The sequence below is a fragment of the Ochotona princeps genome, chromosome Y, assembly GCF_030435755.1.
Source record: "Ochotona princeps isolate mOchPri1 chromosome Y, mOchPri1.hap1, whole genome shotgun sequence".
NCBI lineage: Eukaryota > Metazoa > Chordata > Mammalia > Lagomorpha > Ochotonidae > Ochotona > Ochotona princeps.
Window position 1 is genome coordinate 23,632,732 of NC_080866.1, and position 24,991 is coordinate 23,657,722.

Genomic DNA, 24,991 nt, shown 5'->3' on the forward strand with positions numbered 1-24,991 from the left:
TGAACACTGACGCATGTGCTCCAAACACTGATAAATTGCAAGAGGAGGAGTGGCAAACTGCGCAAGCGCTATTTCAGCAACTCTCAGATAACAGTGTCACGGGAGCAGATGCTCTTACACTGAAGGGAGGTCAGCTGAATCACCCAAGAGCTGACCTGGGGACAAAAATACCTCCATCTTAGAGGACTGCATAGGCTCCATGGATAAAAACAGCCCCAAAAAGGCACGCCTGCAACTCCACCCAAAATAACCCCAGGAGGTACTTAGACTTATTGGCCAGCAGGGGGCGACAAGCTCAGTGCTGCTTACAAAATCAGTGCCACAGACAAAGCAATTATTCCTGGCAGCTGTGTTCCCCAAACCCAGGGCACTGATTGAACATAACAATCAACTTATAGACCTGTAGGTAATACACCATAGAGATGATTTCATCAACCAGATTGGCAACTACAAAAGGTAAAAGACAAGACAAAAGCACCATGAATGTTACTGAAGTCTCTCCAACAAAGGAGCAAAAGCTTCGCCAACTCCCAGAGTTAACTGAGGAAGACATTGAGAAAATGGGGGACAAAGAACTCAGAAAACTCATTGCAAAGCTGCTGGTCAACAATGAGAAGTACAAACAAAAGTTCAAAGAAGAAATAGCAGTAATACATCAAATTAAGGCTGATATATCACAAATGAAGAATACAGTAGAGCAAAATAAAAATACAGTGGAGAGTCTCAACAACAGAATGAATGAGGCAGAAGAAAGAATTTCAGAACTAGAAGATAGTTTCTGTCACCATGAAGAAACAAGCAAAAAGCTGGAAGCAGAGCTAGGTCAAGCTAAAAAAAAGTATCCAAGAATGAAAAGATAAAATTAAAAGGTCTAACATAAGAATTATGGGAGTTCCAGAAGGTGCAGAAAGAGAAGCTGGGATTAGAGGCCTATTCAGTGAAATAATACAGGGAAACTTCGCTAATCTGAGCAAAGAATTAGAAAGTAATATACAGGAGGGCTACAGAACTCCCAACAGAGTTGACCAAAAACAAACTTCCTCACAACACATGATAATCAAGCTCTCTTCAGTTGAACAAAAAGAAAAAATCCTTAAATGTGCACGAGAAAAAAATCAGGTGTCATATAGGGAAACCCCAATCAAACTCACAGCTGACCTTTCAGAGGAAACACTACAGGCCAGAAGAGACTGGAGTGACATATTCCAGATTCTAAAAGAGAAAAATTTTCAACCCAGAATAACTTATCCTGCAAAGTTCTCCTTTGTCTTTGAAAATGAAATAAAATTCTTCCACAATAAAGAAAAACTTCAAGATTTTGTCTCATCTAAACCTGCCCTACAAATGATACTCAAGGATGTTCCCATGAAAGAAAAAAGAAATAGCAACCACCAGAAATAAATGCAAATGTGGAGAACATCCCACTAAAAGGCTAACCGAAGACCCAATCATAGAACAACACATCGCAAAAATGACAGGTCCAAACTGCCCCTTATCCATAATAACGCTGAATGTAAATGGCTTAAACTCATCAGTTAGTTGAGATTCCCCCATTGCAAGCATACACCAAACATAGAGTGCAGCATCTTATTGTCCAGTCAAGTTCAACGTAAACAAAGTGGCGGAATCCACCATGGTGGGAGGGTTTGGGGAGGGGTGGGAGAACCCAAGTATCTATGTAACTGTGTCACATAATACAATGTAATTAGTGAAGTTAAATAATAAAAAAAAAATAAGTAAATAAAAAAAAACTCATCAGTCAAACGCCATATATTGGAGGATTGGATCAAAAAACAAAACCCAACTATCTGCTGCTTACAGGAGACGCAACTCCCCAACAAAGATCAGAAAAAATTGGAAGTGAAAGTATGGAAAAAGATATTTCAAGCTAATGGTAAAGAAAGATGAGCAGGTGTAGCCATTCTTACATGAGATGACATACACTTTGATGTGAAGAGCCTCAAAAGAGACAAAGAAGGATACCACATAATGATCAAAGGAAGCCTCCAGCAGGAAGAGATCAGCCTAATAAATGTTTACGCTCCAAATGCCAAAGCATCTAGCTACATCACACAAATATTAACGGGCTTAAAGGGAGAAATAGACTCCAATACGATCATAGTGGGAGACCTTAATACCCCATTAACGCAAATGGGCAGATCAAAAAAACCAGAAACTCAGCAAAGAAATGATAGAACTCACCCAAACTCTAGAGCAAATGGACTTAGTTGACATCTATCGAACCTTTCATCCTACAGACAGAGAATACACCTTGTTTTCATCAGTACATGGAACTTTCTCCAGAATTGATCATATTATAAGCCATAAAACAAGCCTCAGCAAATTTAAAAAAGTGGAAATCATACCATGCATCTTCTCAGACCACCAAGGAGTGAAGCTTGAGACCAAGAATTCAAAACACCAAGGAAGACTTACAAACATATGGAGGCTGAATAATATGTTACTATGTGAGCAATGGGTTAGAGAGGAAATCAAAGGGGAAATTAAAAAATTGCTGGAAACAAATGAACGCATCAACACAACTTATCCAAACTTATGGGACACAATCAAGGCGGTGCTGAGAGGTAAGTTCATTTCGATCAGTGCTTATGTCAAGAAACAAGAAAAGCACCAAGTAAATTAGCTAACCTTACAGTTGAAGGAACTAGAAACACAACAACAAAGCAATCCCAAGATGAGTAGGAAAAAGAAATCATCAAAATAAGGGAGGAAATAAACCAAATAGAGACCAAGATCAATCAATCAAAGAGCTGGTTCTTTGAGAAAATCAACAAAATAGACTCCCCACTAGCTCGACTAATTACAAAAAGGAGGGAGAAAATACACATCAATAGCATCCGAGATGAGAAAGGAGATATAACAACAGATACCTCAGAAATACAAAGAATCATCAGGAACTATTACAAGCAACTATATGCGAACAAATCAGAAAAAATAAAGTCAAGAAGCAATTAACAATCTAAACAGCCCAATAACATATACTGAGATTGAATCAGTAATTAAAGCCCTCGCAACCAAGAACAGTCCAGGACCAGATGGCTTCACTGCTGAATTCTACCAAACATTCCAAGAGGAACTTACCCCAATCTTACACAAGCTTTTCCAAACGATAGAAAAAGAGGCAATCCTTCCAAGCTCTTTCTATGAAGCTAATATCACCTTAATACCAAAGCCAGAGAGAGAAACAACAGAAAAAGAGAACTACAGACCAATATCCTTGATGAACACAGATGCAAAGATCGTCAATAAAATACTAGCCAACACGCTCCAACAACACATCAGGCAGATCATTCACCCGGACCAGGTGGGATTCATCCCAGGCATGCAAGGACGGTTCAACATTCGCAAAACAATAAATGTGATACATCACATCAACAAATTGACAAATAAAAACCATATGATCCTCTCAATAGATGCAGAGAAGGCATTTGATAAAATCCAGCACCACTTCATGTTAAAAATCCTAAACAAGATAGGCACAGAGGGAACAATCTATAACACAATCAAAGCAATTTACGATAAACCCAATGCCAGTATCATACTAAATGGGGAAAGACTGGAAGCCATCCCGCTAAAATCTGGAACTAGACAGGGATGTCCACTCTCACCGCGACTCTTCAATGTAGTTTTGGAAGTCCTTGCCAGAGGTATTAGGCAAGAAAAAGCAATTAAAGGAATGCAAATTGCAAATGAGGAATTGAAATTATCGCTATTCGCAGATGACATGATTCTCTACATAGGAGAACCAAAAGACTTAGTCAAGAGACTATTGAAACTCATAAGAGACTTTGGCAAAGTAGCAGGATACGAAATTAATTAACACAAATCGATGGTACTCCCAGACCTTCACCACAAACTATTAATATGAGCAACAATGACTATATCCCAACTGCCAAGGAGGCCACAGGGAATTGGATGCCCTCGGAGGCCGAGTACTCTGAGGTCACCCACCCCCAACCGGAGCTTCCACAGGGGATGGAAGAAGTCCAAACACTACCGTGCAGAAACCAACGTCACCGGAAAGACAACCAGAAACCCTGAGTGGTCTGCAGAAACAGAAAAACAATAAACGTCCTTCGGGACTAGGGAGGAGAGCTTTCTCTGGTCCGAGCCTGGCTCCACCTCTGGACCCCCCCTCCCTCGCTTTGACCATTGAGATCGCTTGGAAAACCCCTCACAGCAAACAAACAATCATACAAACTAAAAAAAAAAAAAAAAAAAAAAAAAAAAAAAAAAAAAAAACCTAAAATAAATAAACAACAGAAAGTAGAACTTGAAATCTGACAGGAAAGAGCTGGCATGGATAGGCTCATGAATCGCTGGGTGGGTCACAAAGATTAGTTACTCCTCACCATGGTGTTGAGGATTTTCCTGCACACCCCCCCCCCCAAAAAAAAATGTTCTGCACCTAAAATGTTGACATATATCTTGTTAGAGTTACAAGCCAGTCTGGATTATCCTAAAATCTTCCAAGATCAGTAAAATTTTACTTCAACACAACAACTGGCTAAATACTAAGATGAAATGGACACAAAACAGCTGAATGGTGCCTTATCGTCATTTTAAGGTTTAGAGCAGCCGGTTCTGTATATGAACTAAAATTGAAATGTCAATGAGCTAATCATACGTTGTGGCTAGGACTTGTTTTCCTTTTTTTTTTTTTCTTTTTAATACACTGGTTACTCAAAATCATGTCAATTCCATAACATTGCAAATTGCTGTTGATGTTATATTGGGACTCTTAATTGACTGTGATGATATTCTGCCAGCTCAAACTTCAGACCAGAAAAGGTCTCCCCAAGAAACTGTTCAACCAATCTGGACAATAAGTAGCTGGACTCTATGCTTGGTAAATGTTTGCAATGAAAGAATCTTGATTGAATTTGAACTGTAATACTGCATCAAGGTGGAAGAATCCACCAGGGGGAGGGGACGGGGAGGGAAGGGGGATTCCCAGAGCCTATGAAACTGTCACAGAATGCAAAATAATTAACAATAAAAAAAAAAAAACAAATCGATGGTACTAGTGTACACAAATAATTCCACTGCTGAGAAAGAAATTGTAAGTACAGTTCCCTTTAAAATAAAGGAAAGGAATCTTAAATACCTAGGAATTAAGCTAACTAAAGATGTGAAAGACCTCTATGATGAAAACTATAAATCATTTGAAAAACAAATAGAAGAAGACCACGAAAAATGGAGGACCTTACCATGTTCTTGGATTGGCAGGATCAACATTATCAAAATGGCAGTATTACCAAAAGCAATATATAGATTCAACGCAATCCCAATCAAAATCCCAGCAACATTCTTCTCAGAAATAGAAAAGATGATACAGAAGCTCATCTGGAATCACAAAAGACCACGAGTAGCTAAAGCTGTCCTGAAAAATAGAAATCAAACTGGAGGAATCACAATTGCAGACCTCAAGACATATTACAGAGCAGTGGTTATCAAAACAGTCTGATACTGGTACGGAAACAGAGAAGAAGATCAGTAGAACAGAATAGAAACACCAGAAGGGAATCCACACATGTATAGCCAACTAATCTTTGACAAGAAAACGGAAAACAATCCAGGTTAAAAAAACCTGGTCTATTCAACAAATGCTGTTGGGACAACTGGATAGCAGCTTGCAAAATAAAGAAGCAAGACCCGCACCTGTCGCACTATACAAAAAGCAGTTCTAACTGGCTCAAGGACCTAAATCTACACCCAGAAACCATCAAACTATTAAACGAAAACATAGGAAACACATTCCAAGATATAGGAACAGGGAAAGACTTCTTTGAAAAGACGCCTAAAGCAAAGGCAATCAAATCCAAAATGAACAAATGGGACCACATCAAACTAAAAAGCTTCTGTACAGCAAAAGAAACAATTAACAAAGTGAAGAAGCAACCAACAGAATGGGAGAAAATGTTTGCATTCTATCTGAATGATAGGGGACTAACATCCAGAATCTACAAAGAGCTTCAGAAACACAGGCACAGTAAAATGAACTAACCCTGTAGCAAAATGGGCAAAAGAAATGAACAGACATTTCTCAAAAGAACAGGTTCAAATGGCTAACGGACATATGAAAAGATGCTCAGGCTCTCTAGCCATCACAGAGATACAAATGAAAACCACCTTGAGGTACCACCTAACTCCAGTGAGACTGGCCTACATTCAGAACCTGAAAAACAACATCTGCTGGCGTGGATGTGGGGAGAAAGGCACCCTCCTGATGGGGTCCATGCAGTAGGTGTAAATAACACGAAGGTGTGAAGAGAACAGCTCCCTGACTGGCAGGACCCGGGGAGCTACCAGCTGCTAGCAGGGCTAAGTGGATTCATTTCTGACCACCTTGATGCAGTTTTCACCCCCCTTCGCATGGGCACTCAACCACCCCACTAAGAATTTTGTAATCTATTGAGGCATTGTCTGTCCCTGTGAGATGGCTTTTACAACCAACGTGAGGTTAAGAGTTAATGTGACTGAGGATGTCCTGGTGACTGGGCCTTTAACTACACACAGGAGTATAATTAAGTCTGTGCTGTTTACCCCTTGCCAGAAAATCTGGCCCAGATATTTATCATGCTTTCTAGGAAATGGCTTGGTAAGAGCGACCCTAAAAGTTATCCTGTTACTGTGACCCTAAAGGTCATTCTGCTATGACAAAGAATATAGTTACTGTGACCCTAAAGGCCATTGTGCTATGACGAAGAATATAGCTGCTGTAACTCTGAAGGCTATCCTGCTAAGGCAAAAATATAGTTACTGTGGTCTTAAAAGGTTAACCTGTCCTTGCAATTCTTTAGAATATAGAAAATGTAGTTGCTTTAGTTGTTTTCATAAATTTTTAGCTAGAGGAAATACAGGGTGATTTCACTAATATCATAAAGATATATTTTTGATTATTGTTTGATCACTTATGAAGTTGTAGAGCATGCAGTTGTAGAGGAATGTAATGTTTAAAACTTTTTTGTCTTCGATCTTCATGTTTTTTCTCTCGTGATGTATTTCTCCCATTTAGTGATAGCTAAGTTGTAGAATATAGGTGAGGTGGTCACAGAAGGTGGCTGGGAACCCGCATTTACTTTTAACATATTGGTTACTCATTACTATGTCAATTAATTCCATAATGATGTAAATTTTTGCTGATGGTATGTTGGAGCTTTCAATTGACTGGGATGATACTCTGCTGGCTCTGTCATCAGACCAGAGAGGGTATACCTAAGAAACCGTTGAACTTGACGGGACAATAAGATGCTGGACTCTATGTTTGGTATACGCTTGCAATGGGGAAATCTCAACTGAACTTGAGCTGTGGTTATGCAATAAGGTGGAGGAATCCACCATGGTGGGAGGGTTTGGGGAGGGGTGGGGAGAACCCAAGTATCTATGTAACTGTGTCACATAATACAATGTAATTACTGAAGTTAAATAATAAATAATTAAAAAAAAAAAAAAAAAAAAAAAAAAAAAAAAGAATTGTAGTAGGAGTGTATTACTGCATAAGATGTGTTGTCTACTGAGAAACTCTTGGCTGCAACGTTGGAATGGATAATGCCTTGTCTAATACTGGAACAATTTGTAGAATTGTCTTTGGAAACACTCACTCATCCATTTTAGAGTTGAAACTTAAATAGAGTAACTTAGCTCATTGCTAACTTCAATTCTTCCCGCCGTTATAATCCTTGCTTTACTTGTTTGGTCAACAAACTGTGTGAGCTTACAGACCTAATGGCCAACTAATGTCAATAACCCCGATCCCCATAGACCAAGGCCCCAGACCTTTTAACTCATACAAGATAGGGGTCTGGTTGACACAGGCGGCGCCTAGGTTATAGTGCAGACCTGAGGAGAGCAGATGAAGACTGGCAAGTCAAGATAAGCAAGGAATATGGAATCCTTCCTCAATCATTTCTCAAGAAGTTGTAAATTGTGCCCCCCTGAAGCTATGTCAATATGCCCTAAGAAAAAAAATTTGTACTGCTTCTGTATAAATAAAGCGGACAGCCTTCTGGCTTTGTCCACTACTTTCAAGGAATCCTGGTGGTCCATCTCCTTTCTTTCTCTCTTCTCGTCTCATCCACGCACGCTTCCCCCTCTTTTGTGAGGACCATCAGGATTGCTCCAGAAATCTCTCATAACAAACACGAACAAACAAGCTAGAATAGATAGACAGAAAACAGATGGGAAGGCTTGAAAATGGACAGGAAGTGGCCAGCCAGGATGGACTTGTGACTCACTGAGCGGGACACAAAGATCAGATACTTCTCTCTGGGGTGTTGAGGATTTCTCTGCACACCCCTCCCAAAAACATTCACCTGAACTGTTGACATTTGTCCTGTTAAAGTTATAGAGTTGGACTACCCGAAAAACAGCCAGGTTCAGCAAAATCATGCTTCAATGGTATAAAATGCTAAATACTAACATTGAAATAGATAAGAGACAGCTGAATAGCAATCTATAGCCATTTTAAGGTATATAGACCATGGTTGAATGTAATTCAAAGTTGAAATGTCTATGAGGAAGTCACAGGTTGTGGTCGAGAATATGCATTTTCCTAGTAACATATTGGTTAATCCATACCATATCAATTAATGCCATAATGCTGTAAAAGGTTGTAAATATTAGGTTGAGTTTTTAATTGATTGGGATGATACTCTTCTGGTTCTTCCTTTTGATCAGAGATGGTCTCACCAGGAAGCCATTGAACTTGCCAGGACAATTAGAGGCTGGACTTTATGATTGGTCAAAATCTCCAATGAAAGAATCTCAACTGAGTTTGAACCATGGAAATACAGCGGGGTGGAGCTATCCACCGTGGGTGGGGGGAGGGTTTACGGAGGGGCGGGGGGAATTCCAGTGCATAGAAAAAAAAAATGTGTGTCACATAATGCAATGAAATTAAAAAAAAAAAAAGAACCCATGATACTTGGAAATGGGGAGGAAGAGCAGAGAAATCTTGCATCACCCAGGAGATGTGAGGAAGACGGGAAATATAACCTATCAGGATCATAACTGGTAACTCATAGACAACAGACTCGAATTAGCATTAGAGAATAGCAAAACTACAAAGGCAAATGCGGGAATCAAGAGTAATCCTAACAACCTCTTAACAGGAGGTCATGCCCTTAGAGCAGGAAGGGGTCCCCAGAGTGGAGCAGGAGGACAGAAGGAGGCTTTTATCCCAAACCTGAAGACTCCTAGATCCTCACCAAGGACTATCAGTATGAGCACCGAGGACTACATCTTTACTGCCAAGGAGACCATGGGGAAATGGAGTGCCTTCGGAGACCAAGAACTCTGAGGTCACCCACCCCCATTTGGATCTACCACATAGGATGGAAGAAGGCCAAATCCTACCTTGCAGGATCCAAGGTCATTGGAACAACAACCAGGATCCCTGAGCGGTCCGCAGAAACAGAAGAACAGTAAACATCCTTTGGGACTAGGGAGAGGAGGTCTCTCTGGTCCTTTTCTGCTTCCAATTTTGGGTCCCCACCCCTCTCGTAATAACCATCAGGAGCATTCCGGAAACCCCTCAAAACAAACAAACAAACAAAACTAGAATAGATAGAGAACAACAAGGAAAGCTTAGAAACAGACAGGAAATGGTCAGCGGGGATGCACTTATAACTCACTGGGTGGGACACAAAGATTAGTTACTCCTCACTGGGGTATGGATGATTTCTCTGCACACCCCTCCTAAACATGCTCACCTAAACAGTTGACTTATATCCCGTTACAATCGTAGAGTTAGACCACCTGAAAAACAGCCAGATTCGGCGAAAACATGCTTCAATGCTATAAACTGCTAAAGACTAAAATTAAAATACGCATGAGACACCTGAATAGCAATCTACAGCCATTTTAAGGTGTATAGAGCACGGTTGAATATAAAGCAAAATTGAAATGTCTAAGAAGAAGTCACAGGTTGTGGTTGAGAACGTGCATTTTCCTAGTAATATATTAGTTAATCAATACCATGTCAATTATTGGCACAATGTTGTAAATTGTTGGAAATATTATGTTGGGGCTTTTAATGGATTGGGATGATACTCTGCCGGCTCTACAATCAGACCAGAGATGGTCTCACAAACAAACCATTGAACTTACCAGGACAATAAGATGCTGGACTTGATGCTTGGTAAATACCTCCAATGAAAGAATGTCAACTGAATTTGAATTATGGAAATGCAACAAGGTGGAGCAATCTATCGTAGGGGAGGGTGTGGGTAGGGGCGGGGGGAATCCCAGTACATAAAAAATGTATCACATAATGAAATGTAATTAATTAAAAAAATGAAATGCAATAAAAATATGTTTAAAAAAAAAAGAAACCAAGTGCTCTCACAGCACATATGTATGAAAGTGGACGTGACACTTGGCGAACTCAGTGCGTTGGTGAATGACAATTGCCTGAATCAACAGGACAGCACTCCCAGTGTCAAAATAACTCGACCTGTCTCATTCACTTCACATACCATCAGCTGTCCAAACATGTCTCCACGAAATCTTTTTTGGTCACTTTGTCTCCAATGTTCGTTGAGCCCAGGCTGATGGATTGTGTAGGCTCAGCAACAGCACAAAACAAAGATGAAGATCCGCACTCAAGGCATGACAAACTCAACACCCAGAAACAATTTCAGCACAAAAGCCAATTGCATCTGACATGGCAACCAAGTACTGCGGCAGCATATATCTGAAAGTCGACATGACACCTGGGCAAACTCAGTGTGTTGGTGAATGACAATTGTGCGAATCAACAGGACAGCTCTCCCAGTGCCGAAACAACTCGACCTGACTCATTCACTTACACACCATCAGCTGTCCAAAAAGGTCTCCAGAAAATCTTGTTGGGACACTTCCTGTCCAATGCTCATTGAGCCCAGGCTGATGGACTGTGTAGGCTCAGCAACAGCACAAAACAAAGAAGGAGATCCTGACTCAAGGCGTGATAAATTCGACACCCAGAAACATTTTCAGTGCAAAGCCATTTCCACCTGCCATGGCAACCAAGTGCTCTGGTAGCACATATATCTGAAAGTCGACATGACATCAGGGGAACTCAGTGTGTTGGTGAATGACAATTGCCCGAATCAACAGGACATTTTCCTAGTGCGGAAACAATTCTACCTGGCTCATTCACTTCACATACCATCATCTGTCCTGGAAGGTCTCCCGAAAACCAAGTTTGGTTACTTCCAATCCAATGTCAACTGAGCCCAAGTTGATGGAATCAAGAGGGCTGAATATCCACACAAAAGAAAGATGGAGATCCTCATTCAGGGCATGAAAACCTGGACGGCCAGAGAAAATTTCAGCGCTCAAGCCATTTCCCGCTGCCATGGAAACCAAGTGCTGTGGCAGCAGATATGTGGGATAGTGGAAGGGACACTTGGAGAACTCAGTGTGGTGGTGTATTGCAACTGCCCGAAGCAGCAGAAAAGGTCTTCCACTGCCAAAACAACTCCATCTGGCTCATTCACTTCACATACCATCACCTGACACAAAGTATCCGGGAAATCTTTTTGGTCACTTGCTGTCCAATGCCTAATGAGCCCAGTTGGATGGAATCAAGAAACTTGAGCAAACACTCAAAACAAAGATGGAGATACTCACTCAAATCGCTCAAAACTGCACAGCCACAGAGAAGTTCAGTGACCAAGCCATTTCCCGCTAACATGGAAACCAAGTGCTCTGGCAGCACACATTTCTGAAAGTGGCTGGGAGGTGACACTTGGAGAAGGCTGTGTGTTGGTGAATGGCAACTGCCCGATGCAGCAGCACAGCTCTTCAAGTGCCAAAACAATTCAACCTGGGTAATTCACTTCACATACTATAAGCTGTCCTTGCAGTTCTTGGGGAAAACTTCTTTGGTCACTTTTGTTCCAACGCCTATTTTATAGGTTCATATACCATCAACTGTCCTGGCACCTATCTAGGAAACGGTGTTTGGTCACTTGCGCTCCAATGCCCATTGAGCCCAGTGTGATGGAATCATGCAACTTGAGCACCCACACAAAACTAACCTGGAGCTCCTCACTCAAGGAGTACAAAACACCACAGCCCAAGACAAGTTCAGCGCTAAAGCCATTTCCCGCTGCCAAGGAAAACAAGTGCTGTGGCAGCACATATGTGGAACACTGGATGTGTCAATTAGTGAACTAAGTGTGGTGGTGAATGGCAACTACACGAAGAAGTAGCACAGCTCTTCCAGTGCCAAATCAACTCCACCTGCCTCATGAACTTCACATGCCATCTGCTGTCTTGGCAGCTATCTAGGAAACCCTGTTTGGTCACTTCTGGTCAAAATGCTCATTGAGCACAGTGTGATAGAATCAAGCAGGTTGAGCACCCACACAAAACTAGCATGGAGCCCTTCATTCAAAACTCTCAAAACTCCACAGCCAAACACAAGTTCAGTACCCAAGCCAGTTACCGTTGCCATGGAAACCAAGCGCTCTGACAGCATATATGTGTAACACTGGATGTGACACCAAAGGAATGAAGTTTCGCTGGTGAATGGCAACTACCCGAAGCAGCAGCACGGCTCTTCCAGTGCAAAAACAACTCCACCTGGCTCATCAACTTCACATAACATCAGCTGTCCTGGCAGCTCTCTAGGAAAACCTGTTTGTTCACTTCCGGCCCAATGCCCATTGAGCCCAGTGTGATGGAATCAAGCAGATTGAGCACCCATACAAAACTAACATGGAGCTTCTCATTGAAGGCGCACAAAACACCACAGCCCAATACAAGTTCAGCACCCAAGCCATTTCCTGTTGCCATGGAAACCAAGTGCTCTGGCAACACATATGTGGAACAGTGGATGTGAAACCAAGGGTATGTAGGTTCGGTGGTGAATGACAACTGTCCGAAGCATCAGCAAAGCTCTTCCTGTGCCAAAACAACTCCACCTCGCTCATGAACTTCACATACCTTCAGCTGTACTGGCAGCTATCTAGGAAACCTTGTTTTGTCACTTGTGGTCCAATTAACATTGACCCCATTGGGATGGAGACAAGCAGCTTGATCACACAGAAACAACTAGCATGGAGCTCTTCACACAAGGCGCACAAAACACCACAGCCCAAGACAAGTTCAACGCACAAGCCATTTCCCACTGCCATGGAAACCAAGTGTTCTATCAGCACATAGGTGGAACACAGAAAGTGACACCTAGGGAACTCAGTGTGGAGGTGAATAACAACTGCCCGAAGCAGCAACACAGCACTTCCAGAGCCAAAACAACTCCACCTGGCTCAAGAACTTCACATACCATCAGCTGTTCTGGCACCTCTCTAGGAAACCATGTTTGTTCACTTTCGGTCAAACGCCCAGAGCCCTGTGTGATGATACCAAGCAGCTTGAGCACCCACACAAAACTAACATGGAGTTCGTCATTCAAGGCGAAGAAACTCCAAAGCCAAACACAGGTTCTGTGCCCAAGACATTTCCCGCTGACATGGAAACCAAGAGCTCTGGCAGCACATATGTGGAACACAGGATATGACACCAAAGGAACCTAGCTTCTCTGGTGAATGACAACTGCCCGAAACAGCAGCACAGCTCTGCCGGTGCCAAAATACCTCCACCTGGCTCATGGACTTCATATGACATCAGCTGTCCTGGCAGCTATCTAGGAAAACCTGTTAGGCCACTTGGAGTTCAAAGACCATGGAGCCCAGTGTGATGGAATCATGCAGCTTGAGCACACACACACAACTAACATGGAGCTAATCACTCAAGGAGCTCAAACCTGCACATCAAAAGACAAGATCAGCGCCCAAAACATTTCCGTTGCCATGGAAACGAGGTGCTCTGGCAGCATATATGTGGAACACTGGATGTAACACCTAGGGAACTCAGTGTGGTGGTGAATGGCAACTGCCAGAAGAAGCAGCACAGCTCTTCCAGTACCAAAATAATTCCACCTGGCTCAGGAACTTCACATATCATCAGCTGTCCTGGCAGCTCTCTAGGAAACCCTGTTTGGTCACTTGCGGTCCAATAGCCATTAAGCCTAGTGGGATGGAATCCAGCAGGTTCAACACCCACACAAAACTAACATGGAGCTCCTCACACAAGGGGCACAAAACGCCACAGCTCAAGACAAGTTCAGCACCCAAGCCATTTCCCGTGCCGTGGAAACCAAATGCTCTGACAGCACATATGTCTGAAAGTGGATATGCCACCTAGGGAAATCAGTGTGGTGGTGAATGACAACTGCCCGAAGAAGCAGCAGAGCTCTTCCAGTGCCAAAATAACTCCACCTGGCTCATGAACTTCACATGACATCAGTTGTCCTGGAAGCTATCTAGGAAACACTGTTTGGTCTTTTGCGGTTAAATGCCCATTGAGCCCAGTGTGATGCAATCAAGCAGCTTGATCACCCACAGACAACTAACATGGAGCTCCAAGCTCAAGGTGCTCAAGTCTCCAGAACCAAGCACAAGTTCAATGCCCAAGACATTTCCTGCTGCCTTGGAAATCATGTACTCTGGCAGCACATATATATCTGCAAGTGGATGTAACACCTAGAGAACTCAGGGTGGTGGTGAATGGCAACTGCCCGAAGAAGCAACACAGCTCTTCCAGTGCCAAAACAACTCCACCTGGCTCATGAACTTCACATACCATCAGCTGTCCTGGCAGATATTTAGAAAACAATGTTTGGTTATCTCCGGTCCAATGTCCATTGAGCCCAGTGTGACCTAACCATGCAGCTTGAGCACCCACACAAAACTAACATGGAGCTCCTCACTCAAGGAGCACAAAACACCACAGCCCAAGACAAGTTCAGCACCCAAGCCATTTCCCGCTGTCATGGAAACCAAGGGCCCTGGAAGCACATATGACGAACACTGGATGTGACTCCTAGGAAACTCATTTTGGTGGTGAATGACAACTGCCTGAAGCAGCAGCACAGCTCTACCAGAGCCAAAAAACTCCACCTGGCTCATGAACTTCACATACCATCTGCTGTCTTGGCAGCTATCTAGGAAACCATGTTTGGTCACTTGTGGTCCAATGCACTTTGAGCCCAGTGTGAAAACATTATGCAGCTTGATCACCCACACAAAACTAACATGGAGCTCCTCACTCAAGGCACTCAAAACTCCCCAGCCAAACACAAGTTCAGTGCCCAAGCCATTTCCCGTTGCCATGGAGGCCAAGTGCTCTGGCAGCACATATGTAGAACAGTGGATATGACACCAAAGGAATGTAGGTTCGCTGGTGAATGACAACTGCCTGAAGCAGGAGCACAGCTCTGCCGTGCCAAAATACCTCCACCTGGCTCATGGACTTCACATGACATCAGCTGTCGTGGCAGCTATCTAGGAAACCCTTTTGGGAACTTCTACTCCAAAACCAGTTGAGCACATTGTGATGGAATGAAGCAGCTTGAGCACCCACACAGAACTAACATGGAGCTAATCACTCAAGGCGCTAAAAACTCCACATCCAAAGACAAGTTCAGCGCACATGCCATTTCCTGCTGGCATGGAAACCAAGTATTTAGGAAGCACATATATCTGTGAGTAGATGTGACACCTAGAGAACTCAGAGTGGTAATGAACGGCACCTGTCCGAAGAAGCAGCACAGCTCTTCCAGTACCAAAACAACTCCACCTGGCTCATGAACTTCACATACCATCAGCTGTCCTGGCAGCTCTCTAGGAAACCTTATTTGATCACTTGAGGTCCAATACCCATTGAGAACAGTGGGGTGGAATCCAGCAGGTTCAACACCCACACAAAACTAACATGGAGCTCCTCACTCAAGGCGCTCAAACCTCCATATCCAAACAAAAGTTCAGCGCCCAAGCCATTTCCCGCAGCCATGGAAAACAAGTGCTCTGGCAACACATATGTGGAACAGAGGTTGTGAAAACAATGGAATATAGGTTCCCTGCTGAATCGCACCTGTCCGAAGCAGCACCATAGCTCTTCAGGTGCCGAAACAAATTCACCTGGCTCATGAAATTCACATGCCTTCATTGTGCTGGATGCTATCTAGGAAAGCCTGTTTGGTCACTTCTGGTCCAATGTCCATTGAGCCAGTGTGATGGAATCTAGCAGGTTGAGCACCCACACAAAACTAACATGGAGCTCCTCACACAAGGTGCACAAAACGCCACAGCTCAAGACAAGTTCAGCGCCAACGCCATTTCCAGCTGGCATGGAAACCAAGTGCTCTAGCAGCACATATGTCAGAAAGTGGATAAGACACCTAGGGAAAATAGTGTGGTGGTGAATGGCAACAGCCCGAAGAAGCAGCAGAGCTCTTCCAGTGCCAAAATAACTCCACCTGGTTCATGAACTTCACATGCCATCAGCTGTCATGGCAGCTATTTAGAAAACCCTTATTCATCACTTGCGATCCAATGCTTATTGAGCCCACTGTGATGCAATCAACCTTCTTGAGCAACAACAGAAAACTAACATGGAGCTCGACACTCAAGGCGCTCAAATCTCCAGAGCCAAAAACAAGTTCAGTGCCCAAGACATTTCCCACTGCCTTTGAAACCAAGTGCTCTAGTAGCATATATGTCTGAAAGTAGATGTGACACTTAGAGAACTCACTGTGGTGGTGAATGGCAACTGCCTGAAGCAGCAGCACAGCTCTTCCAGTACCAAAACAACTCCACCTAGCTCATGAAGTTCACATACCATCAGCTGTCCTGGCAGCTATCTAGGAAACCCTGTTTGATTTCTTTGAGTCAAATGCCCATGGGGACCAGTGTGATGGAATCAAGAAGCTTAAACACCTACAGAAAATGAACATGGAGCTCCTCACTCAAGGCACTAAAATTTTACAGCCAAACACAAGTTCAGTGATCAATCCATTTCCCGATGGCATTTATACGATGTGTATGGCATCACATATTTCTGAAAGTGAATATGACACATAAGGAAGGTAGTGTGGTGGTGAATGGTAACTACCCGAAGCAGCAACACAGCTCTTCCAGTGCCAAAACAACTCCACCTGGCTGATGAACTTCACATACCATCATCTGCCCTGGAACATCTCTAGGAAACCCTGTTTGGTCACCTCAACTCCAATGCCATTGAGCCCAGTGTGATGGAATCAAGCAGCTTGAGCACAAAAAGAAAATTAACACGGAGCTCCACACCCAAGGCACTCAAAACTCTAGAGTGAAACACAAGTTTAGTGCCCAAGACATTTCCTGCTGCCATGGAAACCAAGAGCTCTGACAGCACATATGTCTGAAAGTGGATATGCCACCTAGGGAAATCAGTGTGGTGGTGAATGACAACTGCCAGAAGCAGTAGCACAGCTCTGCCAGTGCCAAAATAACTCCACCTGGCTTTTGATCTTCACACACGATCAGCTGTCCTGGCAAATATCTAGGAAACCCTGTTTGGTCTTTTGCGGTCCAATGCCCATTGAGCCCAGTGTGATGCAATCAAGCAGCTTGAGCATCCACACAAAACTAACATGGAGTTCCTCACTCAAGGCGCTTAAAATGACAAAGCCAAAGAAAAGATCTGTGCTCAAGCCATTTCCCGCTGCCATGGAAACCAAGTGCTCCTGCAGCAATTATGGGGAACATTGGATGTGACACATGGGGATCTCAGTGTGGTTTGCTGGTGAATGGCAACTGCCCGTAGCAGGACCACAACTCTTCCAGTGCCAAAACAACTCCACGTGGCTCATGAACTTCACATACCATCAACTGTCCTGGCAGCTATCCAGGAAACGCTGTTCGGTCTCTTCCTGTCCAAATCCCAATGAGTCCAGTGTGCTGAAATCTAGCAGCTTGAGCACCCAAACATAATTAACATGCAGCTCCTCACTCAAGACGCCCAAATCTCCACAGCCAAAGACAAGTTCAGCACCCAAGGCATTTCCCACTGCCATGGAAACCAAGTGCTCTGAAAGCACATATGTGAAACACCAGATGTGACACCTAGGAAACTCAGTGTGGTGGTGAATGGCAACTACCCAAAGAAGCAGCACAACTCTTCCAGTACCAAAACAACTCCACCTGGCTCATGAACTTCACATACAATCTGCTGTCCTGACTGCTATCTTGGAAACCCTGTTTGGTCACTTGCTGTCCAATGCTCATTGAGCACACTGTGATAGAATTAAGCAGCTTCAGCACCCACAACAAAGCAATATGTAGCTCTTCACCTAAGGCGTCAAATCTCCACTGTCAAAGACAATATCAGCGCCCAAGCCATTTCCCACTGCCATGAAAACCAAGTGCTCTGGCGTCACATATGTGGAACACTGCATATGAAACCTAGAGAACAAAAGTGTGGTTTGCTATGGCAAAAGCCCGAAGCAGCAGCACAATTCTTCCGGTGCCAAAACAACTCCACCTGGCTCATGAACTTCACATACCATCAGCTGTCCAGGCAGCTATCTATGAAACGCTGTTTGTTTGCTTTCGGTCAAATGCCCATTGAACCCAGTGTGATGGAATCAAATAGCTTGAGCACCTACACAAAATTAACATGGAGCTCCTCACTCAAGGCACTCAAAATTCCACAGCCAAAGACAAGTTCAGTGATCAAGCCATTTCCCGCTGCCATTTATATCAAGTGCTCTGGCATCACATGTTTCTGAAAGTGGATATGACACATTAGGAAGGTAGTGTGGTGGTGAATGACTACTGCCCGAATTAGTAGTACAGGTCTTCCAGTGCCAAAACAACTCCACCTGGCTCATGAACTTCATATACCATCAGCTGTCCTGGCAGCTATCTAGGAAACAATGTTTGGTCACCTCTGCTCCAATGCACATTGATTCCAGTGTGATGGAATCAAGCAGTTTGAGCACCAACAGAAAACTAACATGGAGCTGCATACTCAAGGCGCTCAAAACTCTAGAGCCAAACACATGTTTAGTGCCCAGGAAATTTCCTGCTGCCATGGAAACCATGTGCTCTGGCAGCACATATGTCTGAAAGTGGATGTGACACATGGGGAACTCAGTGTGGTGGTGAATGGCAACTGCCTGAAGAAGCAGCACAGCTCTTCCAGTGGCATAACAACTCCACCTGGCTCATGATTTTCTCATACCATCAGCTATCATGGCAGCTCACTAGGAAACCCTGTTTAGTCACTTGCGGTCAAATGCCCTTTGGGCCAGTGAAATGGAATCAAACAGCTTAAGCATCCAAACAAAACTAACATGGAGCTCCTCACTCAAGGCACTCAAAACTCCCCAGCCAAACACAAGTTCAGTGCCCAAGCCATTTCCCGTTGCCATGGAGGCCAAGTGCTCTGGCAGCACATATGTAGAACAGTGGATATGACACCAAAGGAATGTAGGTTCGCTGGTGAATGACAACTGCCTGAAGCAGGAGCACAGCTCTGCCGTGCCAAAATACCTCCACCTGGCTCATGGACTTCACATGACATCAGCTGTCATGGCAGCTATCTAGGAAACCCTTTTGGGAACTTCTACTCCAAAACCAGTTGAGCACATTGTGATGGAATGAAGCAGCTTGAGCACCCACACAGAACTAACATGGAGCTAATCACTCAAGGCGCTAAAAACTCCACATCCAAAGACAAGTTCAGCGCACATGCCATTTCCTGCTGGCATGGAAACCAAGTATTTAGGAAGCACATATATCTGTGAGTAGATGTGACACCTAGAGAACTCAGAGTGGTAATGAACGGCACCTGTCCGAAGAAGCAGCACAGCTCTTCCAGTACCAAAACAACTCCACCTGGCTCATGAACTTCACATACCATCAGCTGTCCTGGCAGCTCTCTAGGAAACCTTATTTGATCACTTGAGGTCCAATACCCATTGAGAACAGTGGGGTGGAATCCAGCAGGTTCAACACCCACACAAAACTAACATGGAGCTCCTCACTCAAGGCGCTCAAACCTCCATATCCAAACAAAAGTTCAGCGCCCAAGCCATTTCCCGCAGCCATGGAAAACAAGTGCTCTGGCAACACATATGTGGAACAGAGGTTGTGAAAACAATGGAATATAGGTTCCCTGCTGAATCGCACCTGTCCGAAGCAGCACCATAGCTCTTCAGGTGCCGAAACAAATTCACCTGGCTCATGAAATTCACATGCCTTCATTGTGCTGGATGCTATCTAGGAAAGCCTGTTTGGTCACTTCTGGTCCAATGTCCATTGAGCCAGTGTGATGGAATCTAGCAGGTTGAGCACCCACACAAAACTAACATGGAGCTCCTCACACAAGGTGCACAAAACGCCACAGCTCAAGACAAGTTCAGCGCCAACGCCATTTCCAGCTGGCATGGAAACCAAGTGCTCTAGCAGCACATATGTCAGAAAGTGGATAAGACACCTAGGGAAAATAGTGTGGTGGTGAATGGCAACAGCCCGAAGAAGCAGCAGAGCTCTTCCAGTGCCAAAATAACTCCACCTAGCTCATGAAGTTCACATACCATCAGCTGTCCTGGCAGCTATCTAGGAAACCCTGTTTGATTTCTTTGAGTCAAATGCCCATGGGGACCAGTGTGATGGAATCAAGAAGCTTAAACACCTACAGAAAATGAACATGGAGCTCCTCACTCAAGGCACTAAAATTTTACAGCCAAACACAAGTTCAGTGATCAATCCATTTCCCGATGGCATTTATACGATGTGTATGGCATCACATATTTCTGAAAGTGAATATGACACATAAGGAAGGTAGTGTGGTGGTGAATGGTAACTACCCGAAGCAGCAACACAGCTCTTCCAGTGCCAAAACAACTCCACCTGGCTGATGAACTTCACATACCATCATCTGCCCTGGAACATCTCTAGGAAACCCTGTTTGGTCACCTCAACTCCAATGCCATTGAGCCCAGTGTGATGGAATCAAGCAGCTTGAGCACAAAAAGAAAATTAACACGGAGCTCCACACCCAAGGCACTCAAAACTCTAGAGCGAAACACAAGTTTAGTGCCCAAGACATTTCCTGCTGCCATGGAAACCAAGAGCTCTGACAGCACATATGTCTGAAAGTGGATATGCCACCTAGGGAAATCAGTGTGGTGGTGAATGACAACTGCCAGAAGCAGTAGCACAGCTCTGCCAGTGCCAAAATAACTCCACCTGGCTTTTGATCTTCACACACGATCAGCTGTCCTGGCAAATATCTAGGAAACCCTGTTTGGTCTTTTGCGGTCCAATGCCCATTGAGCCCAGTGTGATGCAATCAAGCAGCTTGAGCATCCACACAAAACTAACATGGAGTTCCTCACTCAAGGCGCTTAAAATGACAAAGCCAAAGAAAAGATCTGTGCTCAAGCCATTTCCCGCTGCCATGGAAACCAAGTGCTCCTGCAGCAATTATGGGGAACATTGGATGTGACACATGGGGATCTCAGTGTGGTTTGCTGGTGAATGGCAACTGCCCGTAGCAGGACCACAACTCTTCCAGTGCCAAAACAACTCCACGTGGCTCATGAACTTCACATACCATCAACTGTCCCGGCAGCTATCCAGGAAACGCTGTTCGGTCTCTTCCTGTCCAAATCCCAATGAGTCCAGTGTGCTGAAATCTAGCAGCTTGAGCACCCAAACATAATTAACATGCAGCTCCTCACTCAAGACGCCCAAATCTCCACAGCCAAAGACAAGTTCAGCACCCAAGGCATTTCCCACTGCCATGGAAACCAAGTGCTCTGAAAGCACATATGTGAAACACCAGATGTGACACCTAGGAAACTCAGTGTGGTGGTGAATGGCAACTACCCAAAGAAGCAGCACAACTCTTCCAGTACCAAAACAACTCCACCTGGCTCATGAACTTCACATACAATCTGCTGTCCTGACTGCTATCTTGGAAACCCTGTTTGGTCACTTGCTGTCCAATGCTCATTGAGCACACTGTGATAGAATTAAGCAGCTTCAGCACCCACAACAAAGCAATATGTAGCTCTTCACCTAAGGCGTCAAATCTCCACTGTCAAAGACAATATCAGCGCCCAAGCCATTTCCCACTGCCATGAAAACCAAGTGCTCTGGCGTCACATATGTGGAACACTGCATATGAAACCTAGAGAACAAAAGTGTGGTTTGCTATGGCAACAGCCCGAAGCAGCAGCACAATTCTTCCGGTGCCAAAACAACTCCACCTGGCTCATGAACTTCACATACCATCAGCTGTCCAGGCAGCTATCTATGAAACGCTGTTTGTTTGCTTTCGGTCAAATGCCCATTGAACCCAGTGTGATGGAATCAAATAGCTTGAGCACCTACACAAAATTAACATGGAGCTCCTCACTCAAGGCACTCAAAATTCCACAGCCAAAGACAAGTTCAGTGATCAAGCCATTTCCCGCTGCCATTTATATCAAGTGCTCTGGCATCACATGTTTCTGAAAGTGGATATGACACATTAGGAAGGTAGTGTGGTGGTGAATGACTACTGCCCGAATTAGTAGTACAGGTCTTCCAGTGCCAAAACAACTCCACCTGGCTCATGAACTTCATATACCATCAGCTGTCCTGGCAGCTATCTAGGAAACAATGTTTGGTCACCTCTGCTCCAATGCACATTGATTCCAGTGTGATGGAATCAAGCAGTTTGAGCACCAACAGAAAACTAACATGGAGCTGCATACTCAAGGCGCTCAAAACTCTAGAGCCAAACACATGTTTAGTGCCCAGGAAATTTCCTGCTGCCATGGAAACCATGTGCTCTGGCAGCACATATGTCTGAAAGTGGATGTGACACATGGGGAACTCAGTGTGGTGGTGAATGGCAACTGCCTGAAGAAGCAGCACAGCTCTTCCAGTGGCATAACAACTCCACCTGGCTCATGATTTTCTCATACCATCAGCTATCATGGCAGCTCACTAGGAAACCCTGTTTAGTCACTTGCGGTCAAATGCCCTTTGGGCCAGTGAAATGGAATCAAACAGCTTAAGCATCCAAACAAAACTAACATGGAGCTTCTCACTCAATTCGCTCAGAACTTCATCGCCAAAGGAAATTCAGCGCCCAAGCCAATTCCCGCCCCCATGGAAACCAAGTGCTCCTGCAGCACATATGTTTGTAAGGGGATATGACACCTAGGGAAGGTAATGTGTTGGTGAATGGCAACTGCCCGAAGCAGCAACACAGCTCTTCCAGTGACAAACAACTCCACCTGGCTCATGAACTTCACATACCGTCAGCTGTACTGGTATAGGAAACCCTGTTTGGTCATGTCTGGACCAATGCCCATTGAGCTCAGTGTGATGGAATCAAGCATGTAGAGCACCCAAACACAACCAACATGTAGCTCCCCACTTAAGGCGCTCAAATCTGCACAGCCTAACACAATTTCATCGCCCAAGGAATTTCCTGCTGCCATGGAAACGAAGTCTCCTGCAGCAAATATGTGGAACATTGGATGCGACACATGGGGAACTCAGTGTGGTGGTGAATGGCCACTGCCCAAAGCAGCAGCACAGCTCTTCCAGTGCCAGAACAACTCCACCGGGCTCATGAACTTCACATACCATCAGCTGTCCTGGCAGCTATCTAGCAAACCCTGTTGGTCATTTGCGCTCCAATGCGCATTGAGCCCAGTGTGCTGGAAATAATCCAATTGAGCACACACACAAAACTATCATGGAGCTCCTGACTCAAGGCATTCAGAACTCCACAGCTAAACGCATGTTTAGCACCCAAGTCATTTCCCCTTGCCATGCAAGCCAAGTGCTCTGACAGCACATATGTCTCTAAGTGGATATAACAACCAGGGAAGGTACTGTGGTGGTGAATGGCCACAGCCCGAAGCAGCAGCACAGTTCTTCCAGTGCCAGAACAACTGCAACTGGCTCATGAACTTCACATATCATCAATTGTCATGGTAGCATTCTAGGAAACCCTGTTTGGTCACTTCCAGTCCAATGCCCATTGAACCCAGTGTGATAAAATCAAGAAGCAGGATCACATACACAAAACTATCATGGAGCTCTTCACTAAAGGCGCTCAAAACTCCAGCCCAAAGACAAGTTCAGCGCCCAAGCCATTTCACGCTGCCATGGAAACCAAGTGCTCTTACAGCATATATGTCTGAAAGTGGATATGACACCTTGAGAAATCATGTGGTGGTGAATGGCAACTGCCTGAAGCAGCAACACAGCTCTACCAGTGCCAAAACAACTCCACCTGATTCATGAACTTGACATACCATCAGCTGTTCTCGCAGCTATCTAGGCAACCCTGTTTAATCACTTGCAGTCCAAAGCCCAAGAAGACCAGAGGGCTGAAATCAAGCAGGTTGACCACCCACACAAAACTAACATGGAGCTCCTCACTCAAGGCTCTCAAAGCTCCACAGCTCAAAACAAGTTTACGCCCAAGCCATTTCCCGCACCCATGGAAACCAATTGCTTTGCTTCATATATGTGGAACACTGGATGTGACACCTAAGGAATGTCGTTTCGCTGGGAATGGCAAGTGTCTGAAGCAGCAGCACAGCTCTTCCACTGTCAAAATAACTTCACCTGGCTCATGAACTTCACATACCATCAGCTGTCCTGGCAGGTATCTAGGACACCCTGTTTGGTCACTTCTGGTGCAATGCCCATGGAGCCAAGTGGGATGGAAATAATCAGGTTGATCACACACACACAACTAACATGGAGCTCCTCACTCAAGTCGCTCAAAACTCCACACGCAAAAACAAGTTCAGCGCCCAAGCCATTTCCCGTTGCAATGGAAACGAAGTGCCCTGGGAGCGTATATGTATGAAAGCGGATGTGACCCCGAGGGAACTCAGTGTGGTGGTGAAAGGTAACTGCCCAAGGCAGCAGCACAGCACTTCCAGTGCCAAAACAACTCTACCTGACTTATGAACTTCACATACCATCAGCTGTCCTGGCAGCTATCTAGGAAACCCATTTTGGTCACTTCCGGTCCAATGCTCATTGATCCCAGTGTGATGGAATTAATCCACTTGAGCATGCACAGAAAACTAACATGGAGCTCCTGAATCAAGGCGCTCAAAACTCCATAGCCA